The following is a 19,079-nucleotide window of genomic DNA, read 5'->3' on the forward strand; positions in this document are numbered from 1 at the left end:
CTGCTTGCTTGATCACGAATCTTTGGTGGAGGTAGGTTATAGTTTTTATACTATTCATAGTTAACTCTTAATAGCGAATGATATGTGTTGGGTTTTATTGTAAAGTCTTCTATATGCTTAATTGTATGCTTTCATGAATGTGATTATATAATTGTGATGAAATAAGCATGATGAAGCTATTGAATCCCAAATCTTGAAAACCCCTTGTTAATGATGATGCCTTGGTATAAAAGAAGGCTTGATGAACTAAAGTAATGAGATTGATGATGCCTTGGTATAAAAGAAGGCTTGTGAATTAATATAATGAGATTAGTGGAGCGGGTGTCACGAACTGACATGTAGATTTAGGGGATCGGGTGTCACGAACCGACACATAGAATTAGTGGATCGGGTGTCACGAACCGACACATAGAATTAGGGGATCGAGTGTCACGAACCGACACGTAGAATTAGGGAATCGGGTGTCACGAACCAACACGTAGAATTAGGGGATCGGTTGTCACGAACCGACACATAGAATTAGGGGATCGGGTGTCACGAACCGACACGTAGAACTATGGGAACGAAGTTTTGGTGTGTTCTATATGAAATGTATGAACTAAGTATCCTAAAAGAGAGTACTACTTATTGTAGGTGGTGGTATGAGATTCTATTTATACATTGCATTCTATACACATTCGGAAAGGGGAGTTCTTACTCCAAGGGAATTCTCAAGGAGTACTAAGTGGGACTAGTAGAATGGGATGTTTTTCTAATATTGGACTTAGTGTACTTACATTTCCTATTGGAGAAGGATACTTACATGATGGCCTTAATGTATGTCTAGTGTAGAGTGTGGACTTGTTTCCCATGCAAAGTAACCCTATGGTTTATAGTATTAATGATCACTTTTTTGTATGTTTAAGGGGGTGTATAAGCAGTCCCTTCTTGTATTACATTAATGAGTATTAGTATAACTTTGTTAGCAAATCCTTAAAGGATGCGAGTTCCTTGTGCTTTGTATGAATTCCTTGTAAGGTTTCACTGTCTTCATGGTAATGCATTTAATTTACTGTATAGTTGTCTTTTGGTTCTAAAATTATAAGATTCCTATAATTATGATTCTTACACTTTTTTAAATCTATAATATGAAGATTTTTTTAAACATGATAGCTTATTTTACTAAAATGTCCCTTTTGGGATGTTTTTGCATATGCTACATAGTACATTGTTTTGTACAAATGCAATACTTTTATATACTTTTAAAGTATAGGTTGGAGGCAAGAAGAAGTATAGATAGCAAAAATTGGGAATATGCTCTCTCAAGATTAAGTTTGTCCTCAGATATCCAAGGACATAATTCTATCTATTAGTTTCTAGCATTAATTATTATGTATTTTCATTCAATGCAAAGGGTCGTGTCCATAAGATATTTATGTCATGTTTTTAAGTTGGATTGTGAAAACGATATAACTCCTTAGCTTTTCTAAAAGATGTTTCCTCAGTTTATTTGTGAAAAGTTTTAATTCTGCACTGCTTTTCAGGTCCTACTTAATGAATGTTATTTAAGGCTTGTAAAAGACTTACAAAAGGTCAAGTATGCAATTTTTTTCGATGTAATGGTGCTCCCTTCTTCTAAGGGGTACTTTTTGGTCGTTAGTGCTATGCTAGAGTCCCTTTTGAAATGTCTTTATTTAACAATCATACCTTGTTCAGGTAATAGTAGACTATTCCTTATGTAGTCAGAGTCTTTAGCTCAATAGGAATTGCATGATAACATTTTTTAATTAAACCCTTAGATGTGAGATTAATACTTTAACATGATCATATTATAGTAAGGCACATAGGGACTTCATATCAAACCTGATATCCTTACATCTCAACATAGGTTCACTACACACCTAATTAAGACATTTCAATTGCATCATCATATCAACCACTACTTAATTCAATCATTAGGTATACTTCAATTTAACTTTATCATCAAATACAAACCACTATAATTGAAGTAAATGTTTGAGATCACAAAGACTTGCCCTTAATGAGTAGAGATGTGGTGTCCACTAGTTATCGTTGACCTATAGTATACAATGTAGAGACTCCGTGGGGAAGTTATTCTTAGAACCGAGAAGATATGAACAAGGGGTAGTTACATCATGAGTGGATATGTTGAATTCCGATTTACCTCTTGAGATATACACTCCTCACTAGTAGAAGATGAGTTACGTAGTAGAAATTGGAAAAACATGTAAAAGCTATGGAAATGACCCTACCCTAAGCAAGTGGGAGCCCCTCATCCGATAGGGGTATTATCGAGATTCCATACCACCTACACTTCATAAAATATCTCTAATGGTCATAGATATATAATATGATGAGAATAGGCAATAAGCGACATAGACAATGGTAACAAAACATGGAATCCGGATTTGTAACCTACTTCAATAAAGGTGTTTAACTTGCCAATAGTAGAACTTGGACACATCCTATGTACGCACATGGTTATGAAATATGAAGGGCCTAATTTGTATTATAGACTCATCCTTTAACTTAAACTGCTTCCCTTACAATAGTCACTCGGTGCTAGCCTCTTTTCTCATGGAGTAACTCACATTAAGGTTCATAAAAAGGGGTTCCATATAAAGTTCATAACCTAATTACACTTAACCTACAAAAGAGGTCCTCTAGGCCTGCCTTATAATGGATACTAGAAGCTCATAATAACTTTCCTAAGAATTGATACAATGTCGTTCCTGCCAACCAACCTTAAGTCTATCATTTATTGAAAGAAGGATACCGTTACAACATTCTACTTCAAGTTTCATAACCATATAACTACATTCAAGGTTTCATATAAAGGACCCTCTTAACATCATTACAGTATCATGTAATTCATATATTAAATACTAAGAGGCTTTAGCATCCTAAGTCAAGACATCCCATATTCACAATTATACATACATCACGTAGGGGACATAAATTTACCACAGAAGACATAGTGAGACTCACTTTACCACATATTGCATATCATATACAAAAAGCACCTAGGAACAACCTTTACTGCCATTAGGTCACCCTATACACAACTATAAAATCATCAATATAGCCATCATAAGGCTCAATAACCTATTAGGAAGAATCATGCATAAGCTCTAAACTACACATAGAAGAACATAGTCATAGTCTAAAATTATCAGCTAAATAGCATCAATAACAGAGACACATTGTAATGACCTATTTAGTCGTTTTGAGCAGCAGAATTTTTTTCTGGAAAAACTGGCTGAGACGACGGATCCCACGACGGACCGTCATGAGCAAGACGGGCCGTCGAGGGGGCCTCATTACAAAACACTTAGAATTCTGAAATTTGGGTACTGAAATCGTCTCTCTGAACTTCGTAACGGAATGGCAGGATGGACCGTCGTGGGAACGACGGACCGTCACACATCTTCCACAGAAATTTAGTCTCTAAACTCTGCGACGACCGAGCAGGACCGACCGTCGCAGGCACGAAGGCCCGTCACATACTGCGTAATCCTAGGCTTTGTCGGATTTCTTTAAATGTTTTAAGGGGGCGTTTTGGACTATTCCTGCTATAATTATAAATTTAGTGGGTTAATGTTAATAATTTAACTACTTGAGGGTTAAAAGAGATAACCTTGAATTAATTAATGGGTTAAATTCATCATCTTTCATACTTAAATATATGCTAATTAGGGTAAAAGAAAGAGGGTTTGAATAAGAAAAAGAAAAGAACAGAAATAGAGGGAGAAACGATCGAGAGAGAGAGAGGAACGAAGAGGAAAGCAAAGATCTTAAGGAAATTGCTTGCTTGATCACGAATCTTTGGTGGAGGTAGGTTATGGTTTTTATACTATTCGTACTTAACTCTTAATAGCGAATGATATGTGTTGTGTTATATTGTAAAGTCTTCTATATGCTTAATTGTATGCTTGCATGAATGTGATTATATAATTGTGATGAAATAAGCATGATGAAGCTATTGAATCCCAAATCTTGAAAACCCCTTGTTAATGATGCTGCCTTTGTATAAAAAAAGGCATGATGAACTAAGGTAATGAGATTGATGATGCCTTGGTATAAAAGAAGGCTTGATAAATTAATAGAATGAGATTAGTGGAGCGGGTGTCACGAACTGACACGTAGAATTAGGGAATCGGGTGTCACGAGCCAACACGTAGAATTAGGGGATCGGGTGTCATGAACCGACATGTAGAATTAGGGGATCGGCTGTCACGAACCGACACGTAGAATTAGGGGATCGGGTGTCACCCACCAAAACATAGAATTAGGGGATTGGGTGTCACGAACCGACACGTAGAATTTGGGGATCGGGTGTGACTAACCGACACGTAGAATTAGGGGATCGGGTTTCACGAACCGACACGTAGAACTAGGGGATTGGAGTGTCACGTTCCCACACATAGTAGTAGGAGAGCAGAGTGTCACGTACCGACACAAGAATAAAGGTGATGAATTTTGAAAGATGTTATATACTCAATCTAATGAACCTAATTCCCAAATGAGTATGGTGTTGAGGCTTGAGTCCTCATGTGTGAACTTGGCGGTACTTATTAACGATTATAGTACTTGTTGTTGCTACATGTTGAGTAATGTAGTTGATTTTGCATTATTACTTGATATATATTGTTCTCCATTTTAAGTTGGCCGATGATACCTACTAAGTACTTGTGTTTTGTACTGACCCCTACTTGTATGTTTCTTTCTTTGTTATCTGTGGAGTGCAGAAAACATGCCGTCGTCTTCAACTCATCCGCAACTCTAGCCAGTCTTCATTACACCTGATTTCAGGGTGAGCTAATGCTTCTAGCTTGGACTGGATCTTCCTCTTCATGCCTTGATGGCTTGAACTTCCGGCATGGACTAGCTTTTTACTTATTTTAGCTTCCTCGATACTCTTAGATTAGTAATTTGAGGATAGATATTCTTGTGATGATGACTTCCATATTTTGGGGATAATAATAAGTGTTTGAGTTTTTAGAAGTTATTTGATTTATTTTGTTAATGAGTTTTAAGTCTTCCGCAATGTATTTAGTTTATTATGTTTGAAATGATGGGGTTTAGATTGGTTGGTTCGCTCACATAGGAGGATAAATGTGGGTGCCACTCACGGCTCGATTTGGGTCGTGACACACATACTTTAACATTACTTCTCATATAGTTATATATGATCACACTTCACATAATCAACTACTCATATTATCATATTACTTCAAGTTGTTCCGAGAAGTTCATGATTATCATAATACATAAAGTAACGCCGACAAGGCAACATCATTGACATAACACCTCCACCATATGTGGACCATATCAATCACAATATAATTCAAAATCTCAACTACATAAAATAAAGTTAAATATGACAGCGTTACACCAATCCATTCTCTCCACTTCAATCCATATCTAAATTAGCCATTTCAATTCATAAAGGCTCTTAACCATGGTTGTGAACATCAATTTGAATACAAAAAATATAATAATCAATAAAACTAGGTCAATTAGACATATATATATTTATTAATCTAATACATGTGATATATATATTGAATAAGATTCTTATATCATTCGATAGCAAAGAGAAAACTACACTAGCAATCATAAGCATCAAGACAATCTCACTTAACACATAAAGTGTTCAAAAACTAAGGTTCATAAATTTCATTAGTACATAGGGTAATTGAGTTAAAATAAAATAATTAAAAAAATTCAATCAATATTCAATGGTTCAAAACCTTTAAAGCAAGAACCCCTAGATAGATTTCAATTTAGAAAACTCGTCTTTTAAAAGGACATTGAAAATCACATTGAAGATTGAATCCATGATGAATAGAATTTCAATGATCAAAAACCATACCTCAATGACTCCAATCCTCCAATTTGACGAACAATCACCGCTCAAATCTCTACTCCATGTTCTTCTTTGACTTTTGGCTTCAATGAAGTTCTAGAGAATTTCGAAGATATTTGGGGGTTTTATTTTGAAGAATGAATTCTCCAAATTATTAAAGACATATAACCATAATTAAAATAGCCTAAATACTTTTTTGAAACCTCCAAAAGTCTTTTTTTGAAGTGGGGTGAATTTACAACTCACCCCTAGATTTAATGTGAACTGCGCAGGATGGTTGTCTACCACAAATGGACCAATCGACGGACAATCACCCAACCAACGAACCATTTTGTTGGTCCACGGTTTCGGACTATGGATGATACATGAAATAAATTCTTTGATGCCTAAGTTTCACTATGTGTCCCTCAGCTACAGGGCGTCGAATGACACAGTGGGCGTCGATTACCTCCAACATGACTTTATCCAAAACGATCATATAAAACACAATAGAACATGCCAAGACACACAAGGTAATTCCAAAGAAAAACTTTCAAACGTAATAGACGCTCTTAGACTTTGAACTGTATTTTGTTTTTAGTGTCTATCATTTTGTGTCGGCTGAATATCAGCCATATGTAAAATAAAAGTATGTCGTAAATAAAAAATAGGCCATTAGTAACAGTAAGTTTTTTTTGTTTTTTGTGTTGGCCAAATTTAAAAAGGCCAAGTGTAAAGTAAGTGTCGACCATTATGGCCAAAGGTGTAAAGTTTTTATTTCTAAATAGAGGGCTTTCCCTCATAATAAAATTATCCCCCCCTTTCAAATACATCTCTCTCACTCTGAATCTTTTTAATTCCGCTTCCACCCTACATTGGTATCAGAGCTAGCTAACTAATTAAGCTATTAACTATGGTAAAAACTGGAGCTACGAATCTACAAAATAAGGTATACACTCTTTCGAAGGATTGCTAAAGAAATATTCTTCGAATAAGTATGCTCAGACTATGCCATCCTAAAGTTGAAACCGGTAGGCAAGAAGTCCGTTTAGGGGAGTAAACAAAGTTGAGGCGCTGTTTGGGTAACTAATCAAATAAGAAAGCTGTAGTAGTGGCTAGACGAGATGATCATTAAATCATTATTATTTCATAATAAATAAGTATAATCCATTAAGAGGTTGGAAGGAATAAAAACTTTTAGCAAAAATGAATAAAATGAGTACCTAATTAATAGATGATTATGATAATTATAAGATATTACTACTCTATATACTAAAAAATTTGAGTACTGATATAAAAAGAGAAATTTATGACAAATTGGTAACATATGAAATAATAGAAATAACAACTCAAGGTTGGACTGATTTAACCATACAATGTGTACAAGATGAACTTTATTATGATATGTATGATTTATTTGATGATATAGATATAGACTAATGATAAATTACGAATATTTACAATATTGGGTAAAAACTATAGAAGACATAGATCTACTTGAAAAATTACTAATAGAAAATCTATTCGATTATTTAAGAAATCGAGAAGTTGAACATCTAGATATATTATAAACAATGCTAATGAAATACAACAGTTAGATCTACTTAAAAGGGAATATTATAGGAAAACATTTTATGAAGAATAATACAACACCAACAAAAGAAACTAAAATAACAAAAACCATGATAGATAAAAAGGTACGAAAAATATGGAAAAAATCAAAATTCATATATATAGAATATGAACTATCACAACTTATCAAAACAAATAACGGTAAAAAAGATCATTTGATAAATATAATTTCGAAAACAGAATACAAATATGTTTGTTATTTGAAAAAACAATATGAACAAAGAAATTTATAAACAACAATTAATAGAAAAAATAATGGAAAAAATAGCTGAAAAGGAACAAGAATTACATCATAGAAAAAGAAGATTAGAAGAAAATATAATAGAAGGAGTATGTAATAAATCAATACTAGCACAAAGGAAAGTTATATTTATGTTAGAATTAGAATTAGATTGTCTTGAATATGAGTTACAACATAATATAATACATAAATTATAATGAACAAAGAAGAATTTGCAGTAGATGAAAAAACATATGAAAACCAAGACGGAATGATAATAAAAATAATATTTTCAAATTTAGGAAAAGATATAAAAAAAATAGGAAATAATTTATACTTGATGTTAGAAAAAGAAACAACAAGATTAGAAGATAGTTTAACAGTCATGATAAGAATAACAAAAGAAAATGAAGAAATAGATAAATCAAGAGAAATAGAAAAAATAAAAGTAGAAGCAAAACAAGAAGTACAACATTAAGAAGAAATAAAAAATACAAAAATAAACGAACTAGAAAAAGAATTAGCAAGATTAAAATTGTTATATGAAAATAAACAAAAAGAAAAACAGATAGAAAAAGAAAAAGAATTAACAAATAAAATAAACGAAACGAAACAAAAACTAAATGAAGACCTTGAGATAAATGAAGTAAATGAAATATATGAAAATGAAAATGACAAAAAATCAGAAATAAGTGATATAAGTGAGACATATACAGAAATTTTAGAACAAGTAGACAAACTAAAAAAATTAGAAATAAATACAGGAGATATGAATAGACCTAGTACGTCAAGAGTAAAAAACCCAGATAGTAGTCCCAAAAATAATCTTAGAGCTAGTCGTAGATGGACACTACCAACATATTATACAGAAAGCTATCAGTAATCAGATAGAAATAATGCATTATGGAATAGTAGATTAAATAAAAATTGGATACCAAAACCAATAAGTGAACAATATAATTTCTTAGATTTAGATTGTGTCACAGACATAAATAAAGCAATGTTACTATGGACATGAAATATATCTAAGCAGTTAATAGATAACAAAATAGAAGCAACAAACATACCAAGATACATAGAAAGAACATTCGTAGGAACAGCAAAATTATGGATAAAAAATCTACCCTCAGAAAGTTTAGAAGTACTTAGGAATGATAAGCAAATGGATGGATCCTCATTAGCACAAATATAGATATACTAGACAAATATAAATCAACAATAAGAAGTGAATTTGGAGGTATGACCACGAATGTAAGAGAACAAAATAGAGAAAAAATAATAAATATACAACTTATGACAAAATTAGCTATATGTAAAATGTGTTATATAGAAGAATATACTTGTGCATTCAAAGAATATTATTACAAAGCTAAATACAATTTATACGAAGCAAAAGAAATAAGAAAACAATATTTTACAAAATTACCAGAACCATTTAGTACAAAAATAATAAAGGATTGGAATGATGAAGGAATGGTAGATACTTTAGGAGCTAGAATAAAATTTCTATCTCAATGGTTTACACAATTATGTGAGAACCAAAAAGAAAAATTTAAAATGGAAAAAGTAATAAATAAAAATTTATCATGTTTTAAAAATAAAATGGCACCACAGTTTGGGCGTACAAATAAAAAATAAAAATCCAAAAGATATAAAAATTATAGAAAAAATAAAATTAAGTATAAATATAAACAACCAAGACGAAGGTATTATGTAAAAAATTATAATGTAAAAAGACCATATAAACCAAAGAGGAAGATATCCCAATGTACTTGTTACAATTGCGGAAAGATAGGACACATAGCTAAAAATTGTAAATTACCAAAAGATCCAAAAAAGAAAAGAAATAGCAGAATTAGTTATAGACAATGAATAATATATGCAAATAGAATACATAGACTATGAATTAAGTGATAACGACAGCATATATGAAGTATCAGATATTGTCACGACCCAAACCGGGTTGCGACTGGCACCCACACTTACCCTCCTATGTGAGCGAACCAACCAATCTAACCTTAACATTTCAATATAATATCAAAAGAAAGTAATGCGGAAGACTTAAACTCATTAAATAAAGACCAATTCATTAACTTCTAAAATTCAAAATCTATTATTCCCCAAAATCTGGAAGTCATCACCACAAGAACATCTACGATCAAATGACTAAACTAAGAGTATTCTAAAAGCTAAAAATACATAAAAAGCTAGTCCATGCCGGAAGTTCCAGGCATCGAGACTTGAAGAAGAAGATCCAGTCCAAGCTAGAAGCATTAGCTCACCCTGAATTTCCGATGTAGTAAGACTGGCTTGAATTATTATTGAGTCGAAGATGACGGCACGTTTGCTGCACTCCACCAATAAACAAGAAGAAAACAATAAAAGTAGGGGTCAGTACAAAACACGGGTACTGAGTAGATATCATCGGCCAACTCAAAATAGAAACAGTTTGTATTAAGCAATATCATAAAATCAACTAATATCCTTAGCATGCAGCATTTACAGTTACCATAACCCTTGGTTACAACACCAAGCACATCAATGAGGACTCACGCCTCCTCATCATACTCATTTGGGAATTCAGTTCATTAGATTGAATATATTAACATATTTCAAGATTCATTATCTTTATTCCCCTCGTGTCGATACGTGACACTCCGCTCCTCAATATACTATCCTGGTGTCGGAACGTGACACTCCGATCCTCATTCTATCCTTGTACCGGAACGTGGCACCCGATCCATATTCTATCTTGGTATCGGAACGTGGCACCCGATCCATATACTATCCTATTGTCGGAATGTGACACTCCGATCCTCATATACTATCCTTGTACTGGAAAGTTGCACCCGATCCATATTCTATCCTGGTGTCGGAACGTGACACCCGATCCATATTCTATCCTGGTGTCGGAATGTGACACCCGATCCATATTCTATCCTGGTGTCAGAACGTGACACTCTGATCCTCATATACTATCCTGGTACCGGAACGTGGCACCCGATCCCCTAATCACACTACTTTCATTAATCAAGCCTTCTTTTATACCAAGGCATCATCATTAACAAAGTAGATTAGGGTTTCTTTTCAAGATTTGGGATTCAATAGCTTCATCATGCTTATTTATTCATCATTACATAATCACATCATTCATGCAAGCATACAATTAAGCATATAGAAGGGTTTACAATACTACTAACACATATCATTAGCCATTAAGAGTTTACTACGAATAGCATGAAAACCATAACCTACCTCCACCGAAGAATTGAAATCAAGCAAGTTAATCCTCAAAGCTTGGTGCTTTCCTCTTCTCTCGATCATTTCTCTCTCTCCCTTCTTGTTCTTTCTATTATCTTATTCAAACCCTCTTTCTTTTACCTAATTAGTATATAATTAAGAATAAAAGATGGAAATAATACCCCACTAATTAACTTAAGGTTACCTCTTTTAACCCCCAAGAATTTGAGTTATTAATATAAACCCACTAACTTTATAATTAAGGCAAGAATAGTCAAAAACGTCCCTTAAAACATAACCAAAAATCCGACTCCAACTGGGATTACGCAAGCTGTGACGGGCCGTCGCGCCTGCGACGGTCCGTCGTGCTGTCCGTCGCATAGTTCAGATACTTGATTTTGGGTGAATGTCCTGTGACGGTCTGTCACACCTGTGACGGTCCGTCCTGCCACTCCGTCACGAAGTTCAGAGAGTCGATTTTCAGTACCCAATTTAAGATTTTCTAAGTATTTTGAAATGAGAACCTGCGACGGTCCGTCGTTGGGTTCGTCGCCTCATCCTGTTTTTCCAAAAATAAAATCTGCTGCTCAAAACGACTAAACAGGTCGTTACAATAGATACCAATTTACCCATCGTTCGTCCCCGAACGATCACAAGAAGGAAAACAAGGGTGAAAAGGAGTGCCTGAATCTGTAAACAGATGTGGGTATTTTTCTCGCATATCCGCCTCCTTCTCCCAAGTGGCTTCTTCAACGGGTCGATTCATCCATTGAACTTTGATAGATGCAATTTCCCTTGATCTCAACTTGCGATTTTCTCTATCTAGAGTGGCAACAGGTTCCTCCTCATAAGACAAGTTCTCATCAAGAAAAACTGAATCCCAACGGATAATGTAGTATCCATCCCCATGGTATCTTTTCAACATCGACACATGGAATACCGGATGTACTCCGGACAGCCCTGGAGGCAAGGCTAACTCATAAGCTACCTCTCCTACTCGCTTAAGTACTTCAAATGGTCCGATGTACCTTGGACTTAGTTTACCCATTTTACCAAACCGCATCACCCCTTTTATTGGTGAAACTTTCAACAAGACTTGTTCACCCTCCATGAACTCTAAGTCTCTAACCTTTCGATCTGCATATTCTTTTTGTCTACTTTGTGCCGCTAGAAGCTTTTCTTGAATAGATTTCACCTTCTCCATCGAATCTCTCAAAAGATCAGTACCCCAAGGTCTAACCTCGAACGCATCAAACCAACCAATGGGAGACCTACTTCTCCAACCATACAATGGTTCAAATGGAGCCCTATCAATGCTTGAGTGATAGCTATTATTGTATGAAAACTCTGCTAAGGGTAGGAAGCTATCCCAATGACCACCAAACTCTATCACACATGCACGAAGTATATCCTCCAACACTTGATCGTCCTTTCGGACTGACCATCGGTCTGAGGGTGGAACACAGTACTAAGGTCCAACCTAGTACCCAATTCCGCATGCAATGTTTTCCAAAACTTAGAAGTAAACTGCGTACCTCTATCTGATATGATGGATAGTGGAACCCCATGCAATCGCACCACATCCGAGATGTAAAGTTTGGCTAACTTCTCTGCATTGTAAGTCACCTTGACCGAAATGAAGTGAGCAGACTTAATTAACCTATCAACAATTACCCAAATGGAATCAAACATTCCCAATGTCTTGGGAAGACCGACCACAAAGTCCATTGCAATTCTCTCCCACTTCCATTCAGGAATGGGCATTCTCTGAAGTGTTCCTCCGGGCCTCTGGTGTTCATACTATACTTGTTGACAGTTTGGACATTTGGCAATGAAATCGACAATATCACGCTTCATTCTACTCCACCAAAAGTGTTGCTTTAGGTCACGGTACATCTTGGTTGCACCCGGATGTATCGAATACTTTGAACTATGAGCCTCTGTCAGAATAGTGTTGATCAAATCATCAACTCGAGGTACACATACCCTTCCCTTAATTCTCAGAACACCTTCCTCATAGATTTGTGCTTCCTTAGCCTCTCCTTGCAATACCTTATCTTTGATTCTTCTTAGTTTCTCATCATCAAACTGTTTTCCCTTAATCTTGTCAAGAAAGGAAGATCTTGCCTCCACACAAGCCAACAATCCTCCCTTCTCATTTACTTCTAATCTCATCAAGTTGTTAGCTAGAGTCTGAACCTCTCTAGCTAATGGGCGTCTAGAAGCTTGCAAGTGAGCTAGACTTCCCATGCTTCCCGCCATTCTACTTAAAGCATCCGCTACAACATTCGCCTTCCCCGGATGATACAAAATGGTGATGTCGTAGTCCTTCAGTAGTTCCATCCATCTTCTCTGTCTCAAGTTCAAATCTTTCTGAGTAAAGACATACTGTAGACTACGATGATCCGTATAGACCTCACACTTAACCCCATATAAACAGTGTCTCCATTGCTTTAATGCAAACACTACCGCGACCAATTCCAAATCATGAGTTGGATAGTTACGTTCATGCACTTTTAATTGCCTCGAAGCATAAGCAATCACATTCTTCTCTTGCATTAACACTGCACCCAAACCCGAATAAGATGCATCACAATAGACAATGAAATTCTTACCCTCCACCGGCAAGGTGAGAATTGGTGCAGTAGTTAACAGAGTCGTGAGCTTCTGAAAGCTTTCTTCACACTCGTCCGACCATACAAATGGAACATTCTACTTAGTCAAGTTCGTCAGTTGGGAAGCAATAGAAGAGAATCCCTTGACAAATTGGCGGTAGTAGCTAGCTAATCCAACAAAGCTCCTTATTTCTGACACATTAGTAGGTCTTACCTAATTCTTTACTGTCTCAATCTTAGAAGGATCCACCATCACTCCTTCTTTAGAAATAACGTGCCCCAAGAAGGACACTGCATCTAGCCAAAACTCACACATACAGAACTTGGCATAAAGCTTTTTCTCCCTCAACATTTCCAATACCATTCTCAAATGCTCCTCATGTTCCTCCTTTCTTTTAGAGTATATCAGTATGTCATCAATAAATACGATCACAAAGAGATCCAAATATGGCTTAAAAATCTCGTTCATCAACCTCATGAATGCAGCAGGGGCATTCGTAAGACCAAAAGACATCACTACAAATTCGTAATGCCCATACCTCGTTCGAAAAGCAGTCTTTGGCACATCCGTTGCCCGTATTTTCAATTGATGATAACCGGATCTCAAGTCAATCTTAGAGAAGACACAAGCACCTTGTAACTTATCGAACAAGTCATCAATTCGGGGAAGAGGATACTTGTTCTTTATGGTTACCTTGTTTAGTTGTCTGTAGTCTATACACATTCGAAAACTCCCATCCTTCTTCTTTACAAACAAAACCGGAGCACCCCAAGGAGATGCACTTGGTCTAATAAAGCCTTTGTTTAACAACTCTTGAAGTTGTGCCTTTAACTCTCTTAACTCCGCGGGAGCCATTCTATAAGGGGGTATAGAAATGAGGCGAGTACCCGGTTCAAGGTCAATACAGAAATCAATATCCCTATCTGGTGGCATACCAGGAAGATCTGCAGGGAACACATCCCGAAACTCACGGACCACCGAAACCGATTCAATCAAAGGTACTTGGGTAGTGTCATCCTTGAGTTGTGCCAAGAAAGCTAAACACCCTTTACTAACCATTTTCTTAGCACGAAGAAGGGAGATGATACGCACCGGATTGGAAGGGTAGTCACCCTCCCAAACTAACGGATTTGTCCCAGGCTTGGCTAACGTCATCGTTTTAGCATTACAATCCAAGATCGCAAATTGCGGAGAAAGCCAAGTCATACCCAAAATTACATCAAAATCATCCATTTCTAAGATAACCAAATCTAAATAAGTGTTGCTCCCCACAAAGTTCACCAAACAAGACCTATATACCTTTTCAACTACGACAGACTCACCCACCAGAGTAGAAACACGAATAGGCATATCAAGTATTTCACAATGTAAATTTAGACCATTAGCAAATGAGGAAGATACATAAGAAAATGTGAATCCAGGATCAAACAATACGAAGCCATGCAATCACAAACCAGAAGATTACCTGTGATGACAGCATCAGATGCCTCCGCTTCAGACCGCCCAGGGAAAGCGTAGCAATGGGCCCTCTCACCCGTCTGTCCATTACCCCTACCATGTTGTGATGTAGTGGCTCCAGGTTGCCCATCACCTCTGCCGTTCTGGTGACCACCATTACCTCGACCACCACGTCCTCCAGAATAATGGCCTCTGCCATGACCACCTCTACCTCTAACATTTGGAGGTCTGTAACTCTATTTTGGACAATATCTCTTAATATGTCCAATCTCCCCACATCCATAGCACTCTCTGGGTTCATGCATAGGTCTCTCAGAGAAGTGTTGACCGGTCGGAGGTGGACCCCCAACTACAGTCTGTAGTGAAGACTGAATGGGTCGAACTGCGTAACCTCCAGAACCTTGTCCTCTAGAGTAAGAACCATTAAAATCACCTCCCTTTCGAAACCTTTTTGATGTCTATGTCGAGGTGAATTCATTGGGCTTCACTCCTTCCACCTCTATCTCGAAGTCTACCACTTCTTGGAAGGATTTTGCTGTAGCCGCAACCTGTAAGGCCGAAATCTGCAACTCTGATCTCAATCCCTTCACAAACCGGTGAATCCTCTCTTGTGGACTGAAACAAAGTTACGTGGCATATCTGGATAGTGCGCGAAACCTAGCCTCGTAAGCATTAACCGACATCCTACCTTGCTCTAGGCTCAAGAACTCATCCCTTTTCCTATCCCTCAAAGTCCGAGGGATATACTTCTCCATAAACAAGCTAGAGAATGAGGCCCAAGTCATAGGTGGTGCCTCTGTCGGTTGACACTCAACATGTTATCGCTACCACATTTTGGCTTTCCCTTGAAACTGATAACTCACGAATTCAACACCAAACCGTTCTACTATACCCATCTTGTGTAGTAGCTCGTGACAGTCAACCAGAAAATCATAAGCATCCTCCGATTCAGCACCCTTGAAGACTGGACGTTTCAATTTCAAGAGCTTACTGAAAAGTTCATGCTGATCATTTGTCATTACAGGCCCTGTAGTCAGACGAGGAAATGTGCTTATTTCCAATGGAACATCCATGGGGGGAGCCATAGTAGCCGCATGTTGTACCTCCGGAGCCTGAGGTGCTGGTGCAGAAAACACTGGGGGTGTCTGGCCCTGATCAGATAACCCGCTAAGATAAGCCAGAACCTGATTGATCATCTCTGGGGTAGGTTGGGGTGGCATTTCCTCATTCTGCACTTGTTCATCCTCCCCATCCTCCCCTTCTCTTACTACTTCTTCAGTCGGTGGAGGAGTCACCGCCCTAGTATCAGATGGGTTAGGTGCTCGTCCTCTTCCTCTAGAGGACGTCCTCCCACGACCTCTACCACGGCCTCTTACCGTTGCTCTTCCTCGAGCCACAGCCCCAGTGGCTGGCTCAGACGCACCCTGTCCTGCTGGTGCTGGTGTTGGTGTTGGCGTAGTCGTTGCTCTAGTTCTAACCATCTGCGAAAGAGAGTGAAGATGGTCAGATACCAATTTGTATCACCTAGATACCAATTGGATTCAAGTAGTAGCACGAAAGAAAGAAAGAAAGAATGGAATTTTCCTAAAGTCCTATAGCCTCTCAAAGAAAAGTAAAGGCGTCCCCCTACCGTTCCTCAAGACTCTACTAGACTCGTTCTTGTGTGATGAGACCAACGAACCTAATGCTCTGATACCAAGTTTGTCACGACCTAAACCTGGTTGCGACTGGCACCCATACTTACCCTCTTATGTGAGCGAACCAACCAATCTAACCTTAACATTTCAATATAATATCAACAGAAAGTAATGCGGAAGACTTAAACTCATTAAATAAAGACCAATTCATTAACTTCTAAAATTCAGCATCTATTATTCCCCAAAATCTGGAAGTCATCACCACAAGAACATCTACGATCAAATGACTAAACTAAGAGTATTCTAAAAGCTAAAAATACATAAGAATCTAGTCCATGCCGGAAGTTCAAGGCATCAAGACTTGAAGAAGAAGATCCAGTCCAAGCTAGAAGCATAAGCTCACCCTGAATTTCCGATGTAGTAAGACTGACTTGAATTACTGTTGAGTCGAAGATGACGACACGTTTGCTGCACTCCACCAATAAACAAGAAGAAAACAATAAAAGTAGGGGTCAGTACAAAACACGGGTACTGAGTAGATATCATCGGCCAACTCAAAATAGAAACAGTATGTATTAAGCAATATCATAAAATCAACTAATATCCTTAGCATGCAGCATTTACAGTTACTATAACCCTTGGTTACAACACCAAGCACATCAATGAGGACTCACGCCTCCTCATCATACTCATTTGGGAATTCAGTTCATTATATTGAATATATTAACATATTTCAAGATTCATTATCTTTATTCCCCTCCTGTCGGTACGTGACACTCCGCTCCTCAATATACTATCCTGGTGTCGGAACGTGACACTCCGATCCTCATTCTATCCTTGTACCAGAACGTGGCACCCGATCCATATTTTATCCTGGTACCGAAACGTGGCACCCGATCCATATACTATCCTGGTGTCGGAACGTGACACTCCGATCCTCATATACTATCCTGCTGTCGGAACGTGACACCCGATCCATATATTCTATCCTGGTACCGGAACGTGACACCCGATCAATATACTATCCTGGTGTCGGAACGTGACACTCCGATCCTCATATACTATCTTGGTACCGGAACGTTGCATCCGATCCCCTAATCTCACTACTTTTGTTCATCAAGCCTTCTTTTATACCAAGACATCATCATTAACAAAGTAGATTAGGGTTTCTTTTCAAAATTTGAGATTCAATAGCTTCATCATGCTTATTTATTCATAATTACATAATCACATCATTCATGCAAGCATACAATTATGCATATAGAAGGGTTTACAATACTACTAATACATATCATTCTCTATTAAGAGTTTACTACGAATAGCATGAAAACCATAACCTACCTCCACCGAAGATTAGTGATCAAGCAAGCAAATTCCCAAAGTTTTGTGTTTTCTTCTTCGTTTCTCCTCTCTCTCTCTTTGTTCTTTCTATTTTCTTTATTCAAACCCTCTTTCTTTTATTCTAATTAGCATATAATTAAGAATAAAAGATGGCAATAATAACCCACTAATTAACTTAAGGTTACCTCTTTTAACACCCAAGTAATTAGACTTATTAGAATTAACCCACTAACTTTATAATTAAAGCAGGAATAGTCAAAAACGTCCCTTAAAACGTATAAAGAAATCCGTCCCAGACTGGGATTACGCAACCTGCGACGGCCCGTCGTGCCTGCGACGGCCCGTCGTGCCTGCGACGGTCCGTCCTGCAGGTCGTCGCAAGGGTAAGAGACTCAATTTCCACAGAAGAATCTGTGACGGTCCATCACGCCTGTGACGGTCCGTCCTGCCATTCCGTTATGATGTTCAGAGAGTCGATTTTCAGTACCCAATTTCAGATTTTCTAAGTGTTTTGAAACGAGACCCTGCGACAGTCCGTCGTGCCCATGACGGTCCATCGTGGGGTCCGTCGCTTCTGCCAGTTTTTCCAGAATTGAAGTTTGCTACTCAAAACGACTAAACAGGTCGTACAATAGATACCAATTTACCCATCCCCGAACGATCACAAGAAGGAAAAACAAGGGCAAAAAGGAGTACCTGAATCTGTAAACAGATGTGGGTATCTTTCTTGCATATCTGCCTCCTTCACCCAAGTGGCTTCTTCAATCGGTCTATTCTTCCATTGCACCTTGATGGATGCAATCTCTCTTGACCTCAACTTGCGAACTTCTCTATCTAAAATAGCAACAGGCTCCTCCTCATAAGACAAGTTCTCATCAAGCAAAACTGAATCCCAACGGATAATATAATTTCCATCCCCATGATATCTTTTAAACATAGACACATGGAATACCGGATGCACTCTGAACAGCCTTGGAGGCAAGGCTAACTCATAAGCCACCTCCCCTACTCTCTTATGTGCTTCAAATGGACCAATATACCTTGGGCTAAGTTTACCTCGCTTACCAAATCGCATCAACCAATTCAT

This window comes from Solanum lycopersicum, chromosome 8 (assembly GCF_036512215.1).
Source record: "Solanum lycopersicum chromosome 8, SLM_r2.1".
NCBI lineage: Eukaryota > Viridiplantae > Streptophyta > Magnoliopsida > Solanales > Solanaceae > Solanum > Solanum lycopersicum.